Source organism: Chrysochloris asiatica, unplaced genomic scaffold (genome assembly GCF_000296735.1).
Source record: "Chrysochloris asiatica unplaced genomic scaffold, ChrAsi1.0 scaffold00042, whole genome shotgun sequence".
Lineage (NCBI taxonomy): Eukaryota > Metazoa > Chordata > Mammalia > Afrosoricida > Chrysochloridae > Chrysochloris > Chrysochloris asiatica.
Window position 1 is genome coordinate 18,163,146 of NW_006408560.1, and position 17,750 is coordinate 18,180,895.

A 17,750-nucleotide genomic window follows, 5' to 3' on the forward strand; every position below is an offset into this window, starting at 1 on the left:
TTATAATGTTTAGGATACTGGTTTGCACTGCAGTTACACTTTTGGGAACTGATCTCCCAACAATATGGCAGTGTGCAAACGATATATAGCTTTTAACCATGACTTTGTTGATGAATATAAGTAATTTTAAAAACCTCTACATTTCAGCTTGCTGTTTTTGTAAAATGCTGTAAAGTCTGCTCTGACTCATAGTGGCCTTGTAGAGGGTTTCTGAGAAGTGGCTGATGGGTTGGAACCATTGTTCTTGTAGTTAGCAGTCCAGTGTTTATCCTACAATGCCACACAAGGACTCAGAATCAATAAGTAAGGTAAGGTACAAGCATAACCTAGAACATTATGTGGCAACCTTTTAATATGGAAGCAATACATCTGTATGCTATGATATATATATTTTTTAATTCAGAAAGTAAATTTCAGAGTACTGATTGCATGTTATCTTTTTTTATTAAAAAATGAACATTTTTACATATACAGTTTATCTTTGAAAATTATTATTTTTAAAATTTTCCCTTAGTTTCATTCCTCTTCCTATTTTTTCCTTCACTGCAGCATTTTAAATTTATTTGGTACATATCTTCTGGAAGTATGTGTTCTTCTACAACATGCATTTTGTACATGTATTTTAAATTTATATGGATCACACTGAGTCAACATCACTACATTACTGAATTTTTCACTCAAAGTCACTTAAAAAAATATTTACGTTGCCTTGTTTTAATTAAATCCATAATACCTAACAGCGGCACCATCCTTTGAAATATTCTTTCAATTTATTTTAAATGTCTTTCCACATAGTAGGTCGCTAGATTGCCTCCAACTACCCAGTAATCCAAACATTAGCTTCATACAGGTCAGCTTCCCCACGTGTCGAAATGTCTTTAGAGGCAATCCTAAAATCTGTATTGCCAGGACAGATAGTACAGGTGAGTTTAATTTCATTTCTACCAGATTTTTTTCTCTGAATGTCTCCACCAGTTAACTTTCTTTCCCTCTGTGAATGTATCTTTGATCCCCATATCCTCATTAATACGTGACTTTACAAGAGAGTTCAGGTCAGCTCCACATATCTATCATCTTCTTATTATTTGGGCAAGGCTGAAAGAGAAATAACTACCTGGGCTGGAGATCATCTGTACATAAGAAAGCTAAAAGGCATAAGATATATTTGTATTAAAATGACTATAAATGTGTATATTTTAGTACTGGATTGAAGAAGAAAAGGAAAATAGCTGATTTTTAGAGAATTGGATTAAATAGTTAATAAATTGTATTGACTATAAATATAAGCAGATACATTTATGACATATTAGTACTACCTTCCACTGTCTCTTCATAAGATTGAAAGTTTTCAGAGGCAGAGGTCTTTTAATAGCAGTTGTTGTTGTTAAGTGCCGTCGAGTCGGTTCCGACCCATAGCAACCCTGTACAGGGTTTCCGAGGGTGTAAATCTTTACGGGAGTAGAAAGCCTCATCTTTCTCCCGCGGAGCAGCTGATAGTTTCGAACTGCTGACCTTAAGGTTCGCAGTCCGATTAGTAATTTAATAGCAGTTAACCAATATCAAATACAGGTCACTGCTCCCGTTATGATGACAGGATCACACTCAAATCATCCCAATGCATGTCTTGCAAAATCAATGAGGAGAAGATAAGAGTCAGGGAGATAAAGTCTGCAATCTGAGTACCAGAAGCCATAGTTCTCATTGCCCAGTATTTTACTGAGTGGTTCTTGACAAATCACTTTGATATCATGGAGAATTGGCACATACTCTGACTGTCCCATGTAGATTTTGTAAGGATACTAATGGTAAGGTGGGAAAAGAAGTTGAATAATCAAGGTAATGCATACAAGTGTTGCTATTTAAATAATTGTTCATTTTGAAGTCAAAGAGATAAGTAAAACTTAAAAATAAACTTAGAGATTTCTTGAAAAGAAAATATTCCCCAGTCTCTAGAAAGATTAAGGACTTATTTTCCTTTTGTCATCTTTGTAATTCTGCAGAAAACTTTCTTTACCATTGTTCATAAGCTCATATTAGAAAAATAACTAGACTTGGACTAATTACATAATTGCTTTAAATTTCATATTTTTGAGGCCAATATTTTGGAAAGAAGTGCCATTTGTACAGATACATATAGCCTAAATTACTTCTCAGATATATTAAATACCTTGTGAGAACAAAGGAGCTTCTTAATTGCCTCTTTCATATCCTTATTTCTCAGGCTATATATAATGGGATTGAAGAGGGGAGAAAGTACAGAGAATGTCAGAGCAATTGTGGTATCCCAGAAGGGTGTATAAGTAGTAGAAAAATCTAAGATACATCAGACCTACACTACAAAAAAATAGCAGAAAGACAGCAATGTGGGCAGCACAGGTGGAAAAGGCCTTTTTTCGACCCTCAACTGAAGAGATGCCTAGGATAACAATCATAATTCTGATGTAAGAAAGAGAAATAATCAGAGCTGTTGTTAGAATGCTAAGAGCATGAATCACATCTTGCACCAGTATCACGGAGGCATCGGTACAGGCCAAATTCAATAAGGGGCTAAAATCACAGAAGATCTGATGAATTTGGTTAGGACCACAGAAGGGGTTGAAATCCACACAATCTCAGGTAGAAGGATGAGAAAACCAAAGACACAACAACCTGCAGAGAGCTGAGTACGTAGCCGGGGGGGGGGGGGGGGGTCATGATTGCTGGGTAGTGGAATGGACTGCAGATGGCTACATACCTGTCAATGGCCATGACAGTCAGCAAGACCCCTTCAGTGTTTCCAAGTGAATGAAAGAAATACATCTGTAAGAGACAACCGATGAAGGAAATGATCTTTTTCTTGCTGATCAGATTAGAAAGCATCTTAGGTATGGTGGCTGTGGTGTACCATATCTCAAGGAAAGAGAAGAGACTGATGAAATAATACATATGGGATTGTGGAGACATGTATCCATCCTCACAGCAATGAAAATCATCAAGTTTCCAGTAACAATAAAGATGTAGATGAAAAGTAAAGGGAAAAAGTACAGGAGACCACCATCATAAAGCTGAGGGAATCCAATGAAGATAAATGCAGTCATAGTTGATAGGTTTCCACGATCCATATCCACAGCAGAAGTACCTGTGAATAAGGAAGAGAAGACACAGCTGACATAAGGAATCAATGCATTGTAAACATAAATATTATTTTGGTAAGCCAGTATTTTTATGTGAATTTTCCCAGATACAAAATAATTATTAGGTTCTCTACATCTTTTCATCATTTTTTAAAAATTGGGAGACAGTATAGCATAATAATTAAAGGTGGGATGCTAACTCATACAGAATACTTTGTCTCATTCATTACCTGATCATTAAATGTTCTCTCTGAGACTTAATTTTTTACTTTGTAGATGGAAAATAATAGTACCTGTCTTATAGAGCTATTTTGAGAATTAAGTGAACATATGAAACGTGTAGTTTAAATACTCAATAGTTGTTAGCGTTATCATTACAGTCAGAGTCAAGCTTTCTGAAAGAATAATATAACATTATCTCCTTTAGGTACATTCCCAGTCCATCTGCTGTTCAACTTGTTTCCCTTTAATATACAAAACCATCTACCCTGTTTATTATTGTTGTTAGGTGCCATCGAATTAGTTCCAATTCAACAGAAAAAATGCTGCTCAGTCCTGTGCCATCATCACAATTGTTGCTATATTTGAATTCATTGTTGCAGCAACTGTTCAATCCATCTCATTTGGGATCTTTCTCTTTTTTTGCTGACCTTCTACTTTACCAAGCATAATATCTTTCTCCAGGCACTGTTCCATCCTAATAACATGTCCAAAGTATATAAGATGAAGTTACTCTAGCCTTGTTTCTAAGGAATATTCTGGATGTACTTCTTCCAGAACAAATTTGTTTATCCTCCTGGTTGTTGTTGTTGTTGTTAAGTGCCATTAAGTCTGTTCGACTCATAGGGACCCTGTGTAGGATTTCCTAGGAGTGGCTGAACCGACATTACAGTCCAGGGCATTAACCCACAGAACCACACCAGGATTCCATTCTTCTGGTAAATTATGGTATTGTCAATATTCTTAGCCAGTTGCATAATTCAAAAACATCAATCCTTTCTTGATCTTCATTATTCTTTCACTGGAGTTCTGGTGTGGTGCTGTGGGTTAAGGTGCTGGACTGCAAAGTCAGTTTGAACCACAAGGTTGGTGGTTCAAGCTCATCAGTCTCTTCTCAGAAACCCTATAGCTCCTCAGAAACTCTCAGAAACAGTGTTGCTGCAGGTGGGAACCGACTCCATGGCACTTTAACAACAAATAATAATATTCACTCACTGTCTCAATTTCACATGCATATGAAGTAATTGAAAATATGTCCTGGACCACATACACCTTAGTCCTCAAGGTAACATTTTTGCTTCTTAACACTTTAAATAGGTCTTTTGCAGTTGTTGTTGTTGTTGTTAGGTATCATTGAGTCGATACCAACTCATAGTGACCTTATTAACAGCAGAATGAAACACTGCCCGATCGTGGGCTAACCTCACTATCATTGCCACGCTTGAGTCCATAGATGCTGCCATTTTGCCAATCCATCTCACAGGGGTCTTTCTCTTTTTCTCTGACCCTCCACCCTACCAAACGTGATATCCCCAGCAACTGGTCCCTCCTGACAATATATCCGAAGTATGAGAGACAAAATTTGGCCATATTGGCCTCCAAGGAGCACTCTGGCTGCACTTCTCCCAACACAGAAATTTTGGTTATTTTGGCAGCCCATGGCACTTTCAATATTCTCCTCCAACACCATAACTCAAAAGCATCAATTCTTCTAAGGTCTTCCTTATTCACTGTCCAGCTTTTGTATGCATATGAGGTTATTGAAAATATCATAGCTTGGGTCAGGCGCACCTTAGTCTTTAAGCTGACATTTTTGCAGTAGCTTTTTCCAATTCAGTACATAGATCTATATTTTGATTTGTGCTTCCATGGGTGTTGATTGTGAATCAAAGTAAAGTGAATTAAAGTCAAATCAGTAACACACAAAATCCTGAAGCAATGGAAAATTTTCTTTCTATTGTGACCACACCTTTACCATAGAATAAGCGCTTGACTACAAACCACAAGGTTAGCAGTACAAGCCCACCAGCCACTCCAGGAGAGAAAGATGAGACTTTCTGATCCCACAAAGGTGAATGACCTTGGAAATCCTATGCAGTGTTGCTATGAGTCAGAACCAATTCTGGGACACTTAACAACAATAACAATGCACAGGAAAGCTCGATAATGAATAACGAAGACCAAAGAAGTTTCAATTCCTTTGAATTATAGGGCTAGTGAAGACTATTAAACATACTGTGGATTGTCAGAAGAATGAACAAATATTTTTTGGAAGCAGTTCAGCCAGTATGCTCTTCAGAAGCGAGGATGGTGACATTTCAGCTCATGCACTTTGGGCATATTGTAAAGAGGAACCAGTTCCTGGAGAAGGATACATGCTTGGTAAGTAGTTGTTGATGCTGTTAAATTCCTTTGAGTTGGTTCAGACTCATAGAGACCTTGTATAGGGTTTCCAAGGAGTGACTGGTGGATTTGAACTACCAACCTGTGATTAACAGCTCTGTGCTTATCCTACAGTGCCACACCAGGACTCCTGGTAAAGTAGAGGGTCAGGGAAAATGATGAAGACCCTCAGCAAGATGTGTTGCCAAAGTGGCTGCAACAATGTTCTCAAACATAGGAACCACTGAGAGGCTAGAACTGGACAGTGTTTTGTTCTGCCCTACATAGAGTTGTTATGAATAGGAATTTACCAGCTCTAACAACTACACCTTTGCATCAGAAATTATTTACTCCTCCTCCTGGAGGTTTGTCTTCCTTCGGTCACATGAAACTTATCTCTCCAGGTTTACCCTCTATTTACATGGAAGCTTCCCCTAAGGTATTTTGCTATTGTATGCTGTGTGTGTGTGTATGATTTTATATGTTGTGAACATATCTTCTTTTACTCATTCTGTAGAGAGATATGTAAGTCTAAATCCATTATCTTGTCTAATCTCATGCCTTTGTATATTCTCTGTTGGTGAGCATCTCTTATCACGCGGTTTCTAGTTATTCCTTATCTCTGTGTCCAGCACAGATCTGCCACTTGCACATTAGACCAACATAGTCAATATTCCTCCTATGCTACTGTTCCATGCTGCAATATAGGCAGTGTTCTGAATTCACTAGTTTATTGGTTGTTGACTTTTTGACTGCAAACTCTTTTCTTGGAAGATGATCTTACTCATCTCTCATTACCGTCTCATGCTTCCTTTAAGTTTCATTTCAGTCATTGCCTCCTTCAGAGATCCTGTCAATTGCTGTTGTGGTCTTATTTCCATCATGCATACACAAATATAAGGTGGTGTTTTGTATGGCTGTTTTATTTTATCCAGTGATCTTTTACTGTAACCCTTATCATGTTGTATGGAAACTGTGTTTTGTGTTGTCTACGTTCCTTAGATTATGAGCTCAATTAGGGCATGGTCTCTCTATCTTTCACAATTCCGGGCTTGTATTAGGCGTATGAAATTAGTTTATTTTTTAAATGAGCATATTTGGATTAGATTTACAAGCATAATTAACTCCATCAAAAACCAAAAGTAAGAAAGATAGGAAGATAACATATAAAATACAGACTCTAAAAATAAATTCAATTTGGTTTTCTTCCTAAGTTTACATCTATGCAACCTAGACTTCAGAAATGGACTTTGTCATAAATTTATGTCTAATTTTATGCCAGGTTTCAAATCTCCTTAAATCTTCATTATTCACATCTTTATAGCGTGAATCTCTCTTCCTGACCACTGGAAATGAATGCATCTTCCCAGACATCAGTGAACCCAAACTCACCTAGGCCAAAGACCATAGGAGCACCACTTTTCCCTGGGTCTCTGCATTCCTACATGTCCCTTATAATCTCCACAAGGGGAGTTATAGTCATAGTCATAGGTTTCATAGGGAAATGACAGAAAGGAAGGAAGACTCCACTGAGGTTTTTAGCCTCCTAGAATAAGAAGAAAGCATATTTTCCCCTCGAGGGGTTAATTAACAGAATTACCCACAGCACTCAAGCCTCATTAGATTTCCAGGTCAAAGGGGAATCCGTGCTCAAAGGAAGACTTGCAGATTGTACTGAAGATTGTTAGCCCTTTCTAAAACACTATTATCATTTAAAAAGCCATTCTCTGGTAAGCGTGGAGTTGACTGTACTTCTAACACCAACTTATTTGCTCTTCTGGCAGACCATGATACTTTAAAAAATCTTCTCCAACACCATAACTCAAATGCATAAAATCTTCTATGGTCTTCCTTATTCACTGTCAACTATCACATGCATATGAGACAATTGAAAATGCCATGGCTTCGGTCAGACACACCTTAGTCTTCAAATCTTTGCTCTTGAACACTTTAAAGAGGCCTTTTTGGGCAGATTTGCCTAATGCAATGCGTAGTTTGGTTTCCTAACTCTGCTTCCATGAGTGTTGATAGTGGATCCAAGCAAAATGAAGTCTTTGACAACTTCAATCTTTTCTTCATTGATTATGAGGTTATTTATTGGTCCAAGTTGTGAGAATTTTCATTTTTTTACATTGAAGTGCAACCATGCTGAAACTTGTCGTCTTTAATCTTCATCAGTATTTTAAGTTCTTTTTGCTTTCAGTAAGCAAGGTTGTAACATCTGCATATTGCAGATTGTTAATGAGTCTTCCTTTAATCTTGATGGCATGTTCTTCTTCATATAACCCAGTTTCTAGGATTATTTGCTAAGTATTCAGATTGACTAAGTATGGTGAAAGAATACAATATTGACACACACCTTTCCTAATTTTAAACCATTCAATATCCCCTTGTTTTGTCAGAACGGTTACTTCTTGGTCTATGTTCACATTCCTCATGAGCACAATTCAGTGTTCTGCAGTATGCATTCTTCACTATGTTATCCATAGCTTGTTATAATCCACATGGTCAAAAGCCTTTTTTTTAATTGAAAAAATGAAAAAACAGTTAAACTGATTAAAAACAGGTAAATATATTTCTGGTTTTCTCTGCTTTTAGCTAAAATCCATCTGATGTCAGCAATGATATCCCGAGTTACACAACCTTGTTTGAATCCAGCTTTAACGTCTGGCAGTTTCCTATCGATATATTATTGCTCTAATTTGTTAATTAGCTCAACAAAATTTTACTTGCATATGATATTAATAATGTTGTTAATGCTGTCTGCATTCCATTGGGTCACCTCTCTTTGGAATGGGCACAAATACAGATGTCTTCCAGTCAGTGGTCAGGTAGCTGTCTTCCAAATTTCTTGACACAGATGAGTTTGTGCCTCTGATGCTGAATCAATTTTCTGAAAGATTTCAATTTATATTCCATCAGCTTCCTGCTGCCTTGTTCTTTGCCAATGCTTTTAGTGCACCTTGGACTTCTTCCTTCAGTATCATTTTGTGCTTTATCGTATGTTGCCTCTTGAAATGGTAGAACATTGACCATTTATTTTTGGTATGATGACTCTGTGTATTCCTTCCATCTTCTTTTGATGTTTTTGCATCATTCAATACTTTGCTTATAGAATCCTTCAATATTTCAAGTCAAATAATGACTTTTTTTCAATTTTTTCAGCTTGAGAAATGCTGAGAATGTTTTTCCCTTTTGGTCTTCCAATTCCAGGTCTTTGCACATTTCATTATTAAACTTGATTTTTGTCATCTCTAGCTGCCCTTTGAAATTTTCTGTTCAGTTCTTTTATTTAATGATTTCTTCTATTCGCTTAAACATCTCTAAGTTGTAGAGCAAGGTTCAGAGTCTCTTCTGACATCCATTTTGGTCTTTTCTTTCTCTCCTATCTTTTTAAATGACCCTTTGTTTTCTTCCTATATGGTGTTCCTTTTTTTTTTTTCCTATATGGTGTTCTTGATGTCCTCCCACAACTATTCTGGTCTTTGGTCATTAGTGTCTGATGCATCAAATCTGTTTTAGAAATAATCTCTAAATGCAACTGGGATATGTTCTAGGTCATATTTTGGCTTTCATGGACTTGTTTTAATTTTCTTCGGTTTCAACCTGAACTTGCATATGAGCAATTGATTGTCTGTTTGACAGTTTGCCCTGGCCTTGTTTTGATAGTGAGCTTTTTTACCATCTCTTCAAACAGAAATAGTGAATTTAATGTGCATAGTAGTCTTGTCTATTGTATAAAAAAGGTATTCATAATGAACAAGTCATTGGTTTTGCAAAAATCTATCATGCTATCTCCAGCATAATTTCTATCATCCAAGCCATATTTTCCAACTACTGATGCTTCTTTGTCTCCAACCTTTGCATTCAAATCACCAATAATTATCAATACATCCTGATTGCATGTGTGATCAATTTCAGGTTGAAGAAGTTGATAGAATTGTTTGGTTTCATCATCTTTGGCTTTAGTGGTTGGTGCATGTATTTGCATAATAGTGGTATTAACTGGTCTTCCTTGTAGATGTATGGTTATTATCCTATCACAGACAGCATTGTACTTCAAGACAGATCTTAATACTTTTTTTGATGATGAACGTGATGTCATTCCTCTGGAATGCTATTCCCAGGGTAGTTAACCACATGATGCCAGATTCAAAATGGCCAGTATCAGTTCATTTCAGCTCATTAATGCCTAAGTATCAATTTCTAAGCTATCCATTTCATGTTTGACAACTTTCAAGTTTCCCAGATCTGTACTTGGTACATTCGTTGTTCTGACTACTAATGGATATTTGCAGCAGCTTCTCCTCATTTTGAGTTGTGCCCCATTCATATCACCATGGTCAAGTTTACTTTGAAAAGGTAGCTCTTCCACAGTCATATTTTGAGTGCCTCCAACCTGAGGGACTCATCTTCCAGCACTATATCCAACAATAGTCTGGTGCTACTCATAATAGTTTCATCTTCTGGCACTATACCTGACAATTCCCTGCTGCTATTCATAAAGTTTTCAGTGACTAAACATTCAAAAGTAGTTCAACTGTCCATCTTCTTAGTCTGTGTTAGTCTGGAAGCTCAAGAAACCTGTCTACCATGAGTGACCATGCTGATATTTAAGATACCACTGGCATAGCTTTCGGTATCTCAGCAACCTGTAAGCCACCACAGCACAACAAACTGAGTGGAGGAACTTGGATGAGTTTCTTAAAAATTGTTCTGAGTGGGAAAAGCCAATGCCTAAAGCTTACATAGGTATGATGTGTACAATTAGGTATTGTCTGACTGTGACTCTTAAAATGACAAAATTATAAAAGTGGAAAATAAGTTAGTAGTTACCAGGGGTTAAAATGAGGATTGGAGTAGGAGAAATGTGGATATGCTATATGGACAACATGGAGATTCCTTATGATGATGGAAATTTAATGTCTCGACTGTATCAATGTCTTGTTTATATCAATGTCAATATTGTATGTGAATATTACTAACAGGGAGTCCTGGTGTGGTGCTGTGGGTTAATGCACCAGACTGCAAAGTCATTTGAATTGCAAGTTCTGTGATTCAAGCTCACCAGTTGCTCCTTGGAATCCTTATACAGGGTCAGAATCAACTCGATGGTGCTTAACAATAAAACAACAATTACTAACAGACAAACCAGCATAGTTAATAAAAAAGACCACTTGTGTACCCACTAAATATATATTGCTAACAAATTGAATATTGAGAATAAATAAATGAATAGAAAATAAAACTACTTCCATCATAAAACATGCCTGTTGGAAAAATGGGTCAATACTGGATAAGGGAAAAAGATATCAACTTTTCTCTCCCAACAATGTGGTCAGGGTTCTCCTTAAGACCACTCATGATGATTTTACTGAAATCTTTATATTTCTTAGTTTTTCCTCAAATATATCAAAGATTGCTCTGTGTTTCTTAAACACCATTTCCTTTCCTCATTCTCTCCTTACTTTTCTATGATTTTCATCTCACTCGTCTGCCATATGGAAATAGTTTTAGCAATATTATGACTGTATCATGTTGACATAAAAAAAATTAGTTCTTATTTCTATAGGAAGGTCTATTAACATGAAACATTAGTTTTCTAATTTCTCAAAGATATTCTGCAATTTACAAATAAATTTATAGATGTTTTCCCCATTTGTTTGTGGTAGTGGTGTAAGCCCCTAGTGAAATGATTTGAAAGGTCATATGATTTGTAAATATTTAATAGTGAAGGAAATGTGGAAAATGAAGACTACTAAGAGAAAACTTTCACTACTAGATTTTCAAACTTGGTATATGTAAGAACAAGAATGGGTGAATAAATCAGAGGATCATAAAAGGTAATTCAGTGACAGGAAAAAAAGAGAGAAAGTGTTATGATAGAAAAAAAAATTGTGCTTTTATAGATGGTGGTGGGTATGTGCCATGGAGTTGATTCCAATTCATAGCAACCCTGTACAGGGTTTCCAAGGCTATACATCTTTACGGGAGCAGATAACCTCTTCATTCTTCCACGGAACCGCTGGTAGTTTCAAACTGCTAACCTCGAGGTTAGCAGCCCAATTCATAACCACAATGCTACCAGAGCTCCTTGTGTTTTTGATACTGAGGGAGAAAATTGATTTTATTTAAGGTTCTGTAATAATTGGGTAACCATGTAAGATAAAAAAAACTATGTTAATAACTCACCTTATACCATATAGAAAACTTAAATAGTAGAAGAAACAAGACTGATTAAAATAAAATTAAGGACCCTGCTTATATAATATGAAGTAAGGAAGAATTTCCTAATCAAGATAAAATAATAAAACCATGAAGAAAAAGAGACAACTGGCTATGTTAATTTTAAAAGAATCAAAATTAAAACATAGTTGTACCATTTTAAACAAAATATTTTATCCCATTTTTTTCATATACTAAAACATAGAGACATCATAAGTTCATGCCCCAAAATACCATAAATGTGTGCCTCAAAACATACCTGGTTAACACTGACACAAGTACCAGCTTCTGCTTTATGACTTACTTGTCCAGTGTGTTATTGTGTTTTTTTTTAAAATCAGAAGTGGGGAAACGTGTTTCTGCCAAGGGCCATTTGTATATTTGTAGCATCATTTTCAGGCCATACAATATTATCACCTTAAAATTTATCCTGCTATATCTAGTCAAACATTTAATTAACTTACCCCTAATGTGATGGCTAGAAGTGCTTCTCTTTGGTGAGGCAGGTGATGTTTGCTTGTATTGATGTTGCTACTTACAACTACTTTTCCAGGTTGCATCCATCAGTCTAGATCACAGTCAACTCTTTGCAATAGTAAGTTTTGAAAAGACCTGCTCGCAGCAGTGAGATTTTCTGAACATAGATGCATACTTCAATGCAGTATCCTCAAAGTGGGAAATTCATCATTGCTTATGTAATGTTTATAGAACTCAAGCAGTGTGAGGTTATTGTATCTAGCTTTTAGCTCATCATTGCTTTGCAGCTGAATGATTTCGTGTTGTAGGCTATCAGGCACATCAGCTGTTTCCACATTGATCCGTGTAGCAAGGATATTCAATACCATTTGTTTATTTTACACGTCCTTGAGTCTTTTATTAATGCCTCAATTAATTTCTCACATTTGCCAGCATATTCAAGTGTCTTTGAAGGCTTTTGTCCTTCCAGAGTGGGGAAATGCACCATGCTATTACTTTCCACTGCCTTAATTTAGCTTCAAATAGATTCACATTTCTGGGGAGTCGGGGATATGGGAGAATGGAAAATTATTCACAGGTTAGAGAATAGACACGTTAACATGGGTGACAGGGCAGCCAATATACAACAAGAGAGAGATTATCAGAGAAAGGATGTAGGTAGTGGGAGACACAGGGAGGAATACAATGCTAAAGTGAATAGAGGTAAATATTGTTAACTGTTGGTGCATAGAAAAGGATTGCAGTTATTGTAATGAAGCAAAGCATATGATTTGTTTAATGTAAAACTAATGATCTGCTCTTTAAAGCATCACTCAATTAACAATAAAAAGTGTTGTTGTTATTTTTTTAATTAAAAAAAAGATTTCATGTTTGAAAACAGGGAGCTGAGAAGCTAGTTGGGGTCCTGTAGCTTGATGATTAGCTTTGAGAGGTACTTGGTACTATCCCTCATGAACGCTAGATCACACAGCCACTTGCTATTGTTGAGTTCCCTGACAGGTTTTCCCTTCTTCTCCATGAATTGCTTGACTTCATCCCACAGTTCCTAAAACCTCCTGAGCATGTTCCCGACATTCAGCCACTGCACTTCACAATGATAAGCAAAATCACCATACTCGGAGTCCAGATAATTCAGTAATTCCTTAAATTGGTGGCTATTAGACCCTCTGTTTTTGACAAAATTTATGCATGACACTACTGTTGACATCACATTGTAGAGCCGCAGTGACTGTGAACAGAGACTTTCTTGATATATGATGTAGTGGCATATAATTAATTTAATTAGATGAAGACTGAGACTATTCAGTTCTTTCTTGACAAATGCAATTAACCCTTTATGTGAGTAAACCATGGTTGTAGTTCCATCTGTAGTAAGGCCACCTAACTTATCAAGTGTGAGATCAAGTTTTTTTTCATTGACAAATCAAGTCTCTCAAGCAAGTCTTCACCTCTTGTAGTGCCATGCATGACTGCCAGTGACAGCAGTTCCTCTCCCGTGTGAAACTCTGCAGTTATCCCACAATGAAAAAGGCCAGTTGGGAAGTATTTGTTATGTTCATTTTATTGTAACAAGACAGAGAAAACATTTGGAAATCTCCTGAAGAATTATTCAATGCTTTTTCAGTATCTTGTACTGAGTCAGTAAGCAGATCTGAGATGGTTCTCTGAGACAAAGTAAAACTCTGAAACAATTTGACTTTGTCTGGAGCTAACAACTCCACAGCATCCACATTACACTCTTTCACAAACTCTCCCTCTACATGAGGCCTCAGCTTCTTTGGGATTAGCTCATTCACTACATAACTCATCTGAATAATACTGTCTCTGTCACAAGGAGGTCTAGTGAAAGCAACTTGTTGTGATTTCAGTCTCTGCTGACGAGCATTGATTTTATCCAGGTTGTATTTGGCCTCCTAATTCATTGAGTTTAGCATGTTTTGAGCTGTAATGACATTTCAGATTGGCTGTTTTCATTACTGCTAACGCATTGCCACAAATTAGGTACACAGGTTTGTCTTTTACTTCAACAAAAAAAGTAATAATTTGTCCATTTCTCTTGGAAAGATTGACACCTGTATCAAGTTTTCTTTGTAGTCACCATTTGTAGTATGCCACACCACTAAAGTTTCAATAATTATCGTATGTCACTAGAGAATAGATTATTTTGCCTTTGAGGTTACCTTATATTCTTTAACTTTTCCCTCCATTTAAAACAGTCTATTTTATCCTGTAATCTTCCTGACTTCCTCACGATCTGGATCTCTGTTCCTATGTTTTTACCTTCTTTCACATTGTAATTGTTTTAATCATAGACTAACCTCCAGATCCTCTGAATTTGTTTTTATAGTTTTGTTCTATTCTTGACTCTTTCATTTGTTGGTTGAGTTCTGGGTGGTGCCGCCATGTATGTCAGTCTCTGGTTATTGTCTGTTCTTGTTGGTTCTCAGTCCAAAGTACTCCCGTTAGGATATTTTGAGGTGTGGGGTTGGCTTTGGCAAAATCCCTTAGCTTCTGTTTATCTTGGAATGTTTTTATTACACTATCATATTTTATTGCCAGCTTTGCTGGGTAGACGATTCTTGGTTGGCAGTTTTTTTCTTTCAGTGTTTTATGTATGTCTGTCTCCCCATTGCCATCTTGCTTGCATAGTTTCTACTAAGGGATCAAAGCTTAATCTAATTTGCTTGCCTTTGTAAGTAACACTTCTCTTTTCCCTAGTTGCTTTCAGGATTCTCTCCTTGTCTTTGATTTTAGAGAGCTTGGGACCGGAAGGTCAGCAGTTCGAAACTACCAGCTGCTCCGCGGGAGAAAGATGAGGCGATCTGCTCCCGTAAAGATTTACAGCCTCGGAAACCCTATTCAGGGTCGCTATGGGTCGAAACCGACTCGACGGCACTTAACAACAACAACAGGTTATTATGTGTCTTGGTGATTTTCTTTTGGAGTCTATCCTTCTTGGTGTTTGTTGAACTTTTTGAATGCTTTTCATTTTTCAGAATGTTAGGTAAAGTTTCTTCCAGCAGCTCTTCAACTATCTCTTCTGAGGACTTTTGTGATTGTTCCTAATCTAGAATGCCAATAATTCTTAAGTTATTCCTCTTCATGTTATCCAACATGAATCTTAGACATTCTTCAGATTTTTTTTATCCTTTTTTCTGCTTGCTCTTCTATTTTAGTAGTATTGAGAGATTTGTCTTACAGCTCATTAGTTCTGGCTTCCATCGCTTCAATTCTACTCTTTTGCCCTTTCAGTGTATTGTCCATTTCTAATATTTTATTAAGGAGCTCTGGTAGCGTAGTGGTTATGAATCGGGCTGCTAACCTCAAGGTCAGCTGTTCAAAAGTACCAGCGGTTCCGTGGAGGAAAGATGAGGAGTTCTGATCCCATAAAGATTTACAACCTCAGAAACCCTGTGCAAGGTCACTATGAGTCAGAACCAACTTCACGGTACTTAACAACAACAATATTTTATTATTAATCATTTGGGCCTCTTTTTGTAATCTTTGAATTGTTTCCAATGCTTTATCTATCTTGTAGAGCTTTCCTGACTTCCTCCTTATTTTTCTCAAACCTTCTGTGAAGTGTTTGAATACATTTCAGTATCATTTTTCTGAATTCCTTCTCAGGCATTTCCAAAGCCTGCTCTTCTTCCAATGGGATGTCTAAGTGTATTTCTGCTAATTTGTCCCAGTCACTTTATCTTGTTTCTGCATATGTTGATATGGTCATCTGTTTCTTGGGCATCTTCAGTAGTTAGCTGTGACCTCAATAATTAGATGAATGCATGTTGATGTTTTATTATGATTTCTGGTTGCCTCCAGGTACATGTTATGAGGAGATGGGCTTCCCTTTTCACTCTTTTAATTACTCAACTCAGAGTAACAGTAGCAGATTATCTGATGTATACCAGCAGGTATTTGCTCTTGCCTGGATGGTAGGACTTTATAGGTGTGATTGTAGCTTGACTATATGACTGCAATTCCTGTCAATTCTTTGGTAATGTAGGGAGAGAAAGAGCCTCCTAAAGGTAAAAAGGGAACCAAAACCCAAAACAGCAACAGCAAGAAAAGACAAATTGGATACTATAGTCTATAATCGCAGAAAAGAGAGAAGAGGGGAAAAAAATCTGTAGCAAAATATAAGTATGATTTTAATGCCCCTCTCTCAGTTTCTTGCATTCAAGGCAACCTGAGAAATTTCAAGATGTCACTGTTGGTAGTTATGATATAACTCAAGATTTAATTTTTGACCCGTTTCCTTTTTAATCTGTCTCTTGCTCTCTTTTTTTTTTCCCCTAGGGATTAACAGATCAGGGCCAGCTATAGCCTTTTTTGCTGCTGTTTGGTTTTAAGCAGAAATTTCCCCTTCTTGATTTTTGCTGAGCAGATCTGTGTGCATGCATAGCAGAACCCTTTTGGGATGGGGCGGTTCACTCATTCAGGCACCCCTTCTAGTCACCAGAATGGAGGTGCAGAGACAGGAAGAGACCAATAAACATAAAAAAGAAATTTAAAAAAATAATATCCACACCTTTATTTCCAAGGATGGGTCAGATGTCCACGGTGAGAACGCTGCTCTGATTGTTCTCCTACTCCATCTCACCCAAGATGGCTGCTCCAGGAGCCACTGAACCCAGCCAATCAGAAAGCTCCAGTTTTCTTGCTTCTGCTACAAATTCCACTAGCTATAAGCCTTTAAACTTTCTAAATATTCCTTTATATGTAGTTTAGAGCTCTGGAGCTGTTCCCTGAACCTGCTTTATCCGATATTCTGGGCCACTGCTGGCAGAGGTCCTCACTGTACCTCTCCCTTATCCACCATCAAGCCCTGCCTCCAGAGATTAGTTTACTTTGATTGCTATCTTAATCCTGTATCTTGGGTTTGGAACATATCTAACATTCATATCATTGACTCTTGAGGACTTTCTGCGTACTGCTATTTCTTTAATCTTCATCTGAGATTCAGTTTTTGCAACGATTGTTGACCATGGACATGTGGATTGTAATAAAGTTATTGTCTGTATCTACCAAGAAGTCAATAATATCATCATCAAGCATCAGAGGCAAGATCATCAATGTTGCAAGAAATCATCTTATCTCATCATTGAAGCATGTTAACACTTTCACAATGTGTACACTGCAGCCTGCCTGGAACTGACTGTCCTCAGAGTCACCTTAATACAAGTAGACAGGCCTCAGGCAACCAATCAGAAACATACATATCTGTCCCATCATGTTTTTGTATGTGTCCTGTCTATCCTGTAATAGATAGCCCTTGCTTGCCCTTCGAAATTTATGTTATTATTATGATTCACTTAAAATAAATTTATGTTGCCATGAAAAAAGCTCCTAGATATATTGAATTTCGAGTACCTCCTGAGATTGCCTTGGCAAGGCTAAACCAAATAATTTTGCAGGCTTTATAAGGCCCACTGTCTGGATGACCACAACCCCTGTTTTTCTTTGTTTCTTTCTTTGTTTTTCTTAAGTTTTTATTGTAAATCAAGTGAAAGTTTACAGGGCAGATGATCAGTTTTATTTTCAACAAATCAT

At 36.9% G+C, this 17,750-nt stretch overlaps 1 pseudogene; it reads right to left on the bottom strand.

The window, feature by feature from the left end:
* Positions 1 to 2,143: 2,143 nt before the first annotated feature.
* LOC102828524 lies at positions 2,144 to 3,119 on the bottom strand (annotated as a pseudogene).
* Positions 3,120 to 17,750: the final 14,631 nt, after the last annotated feature.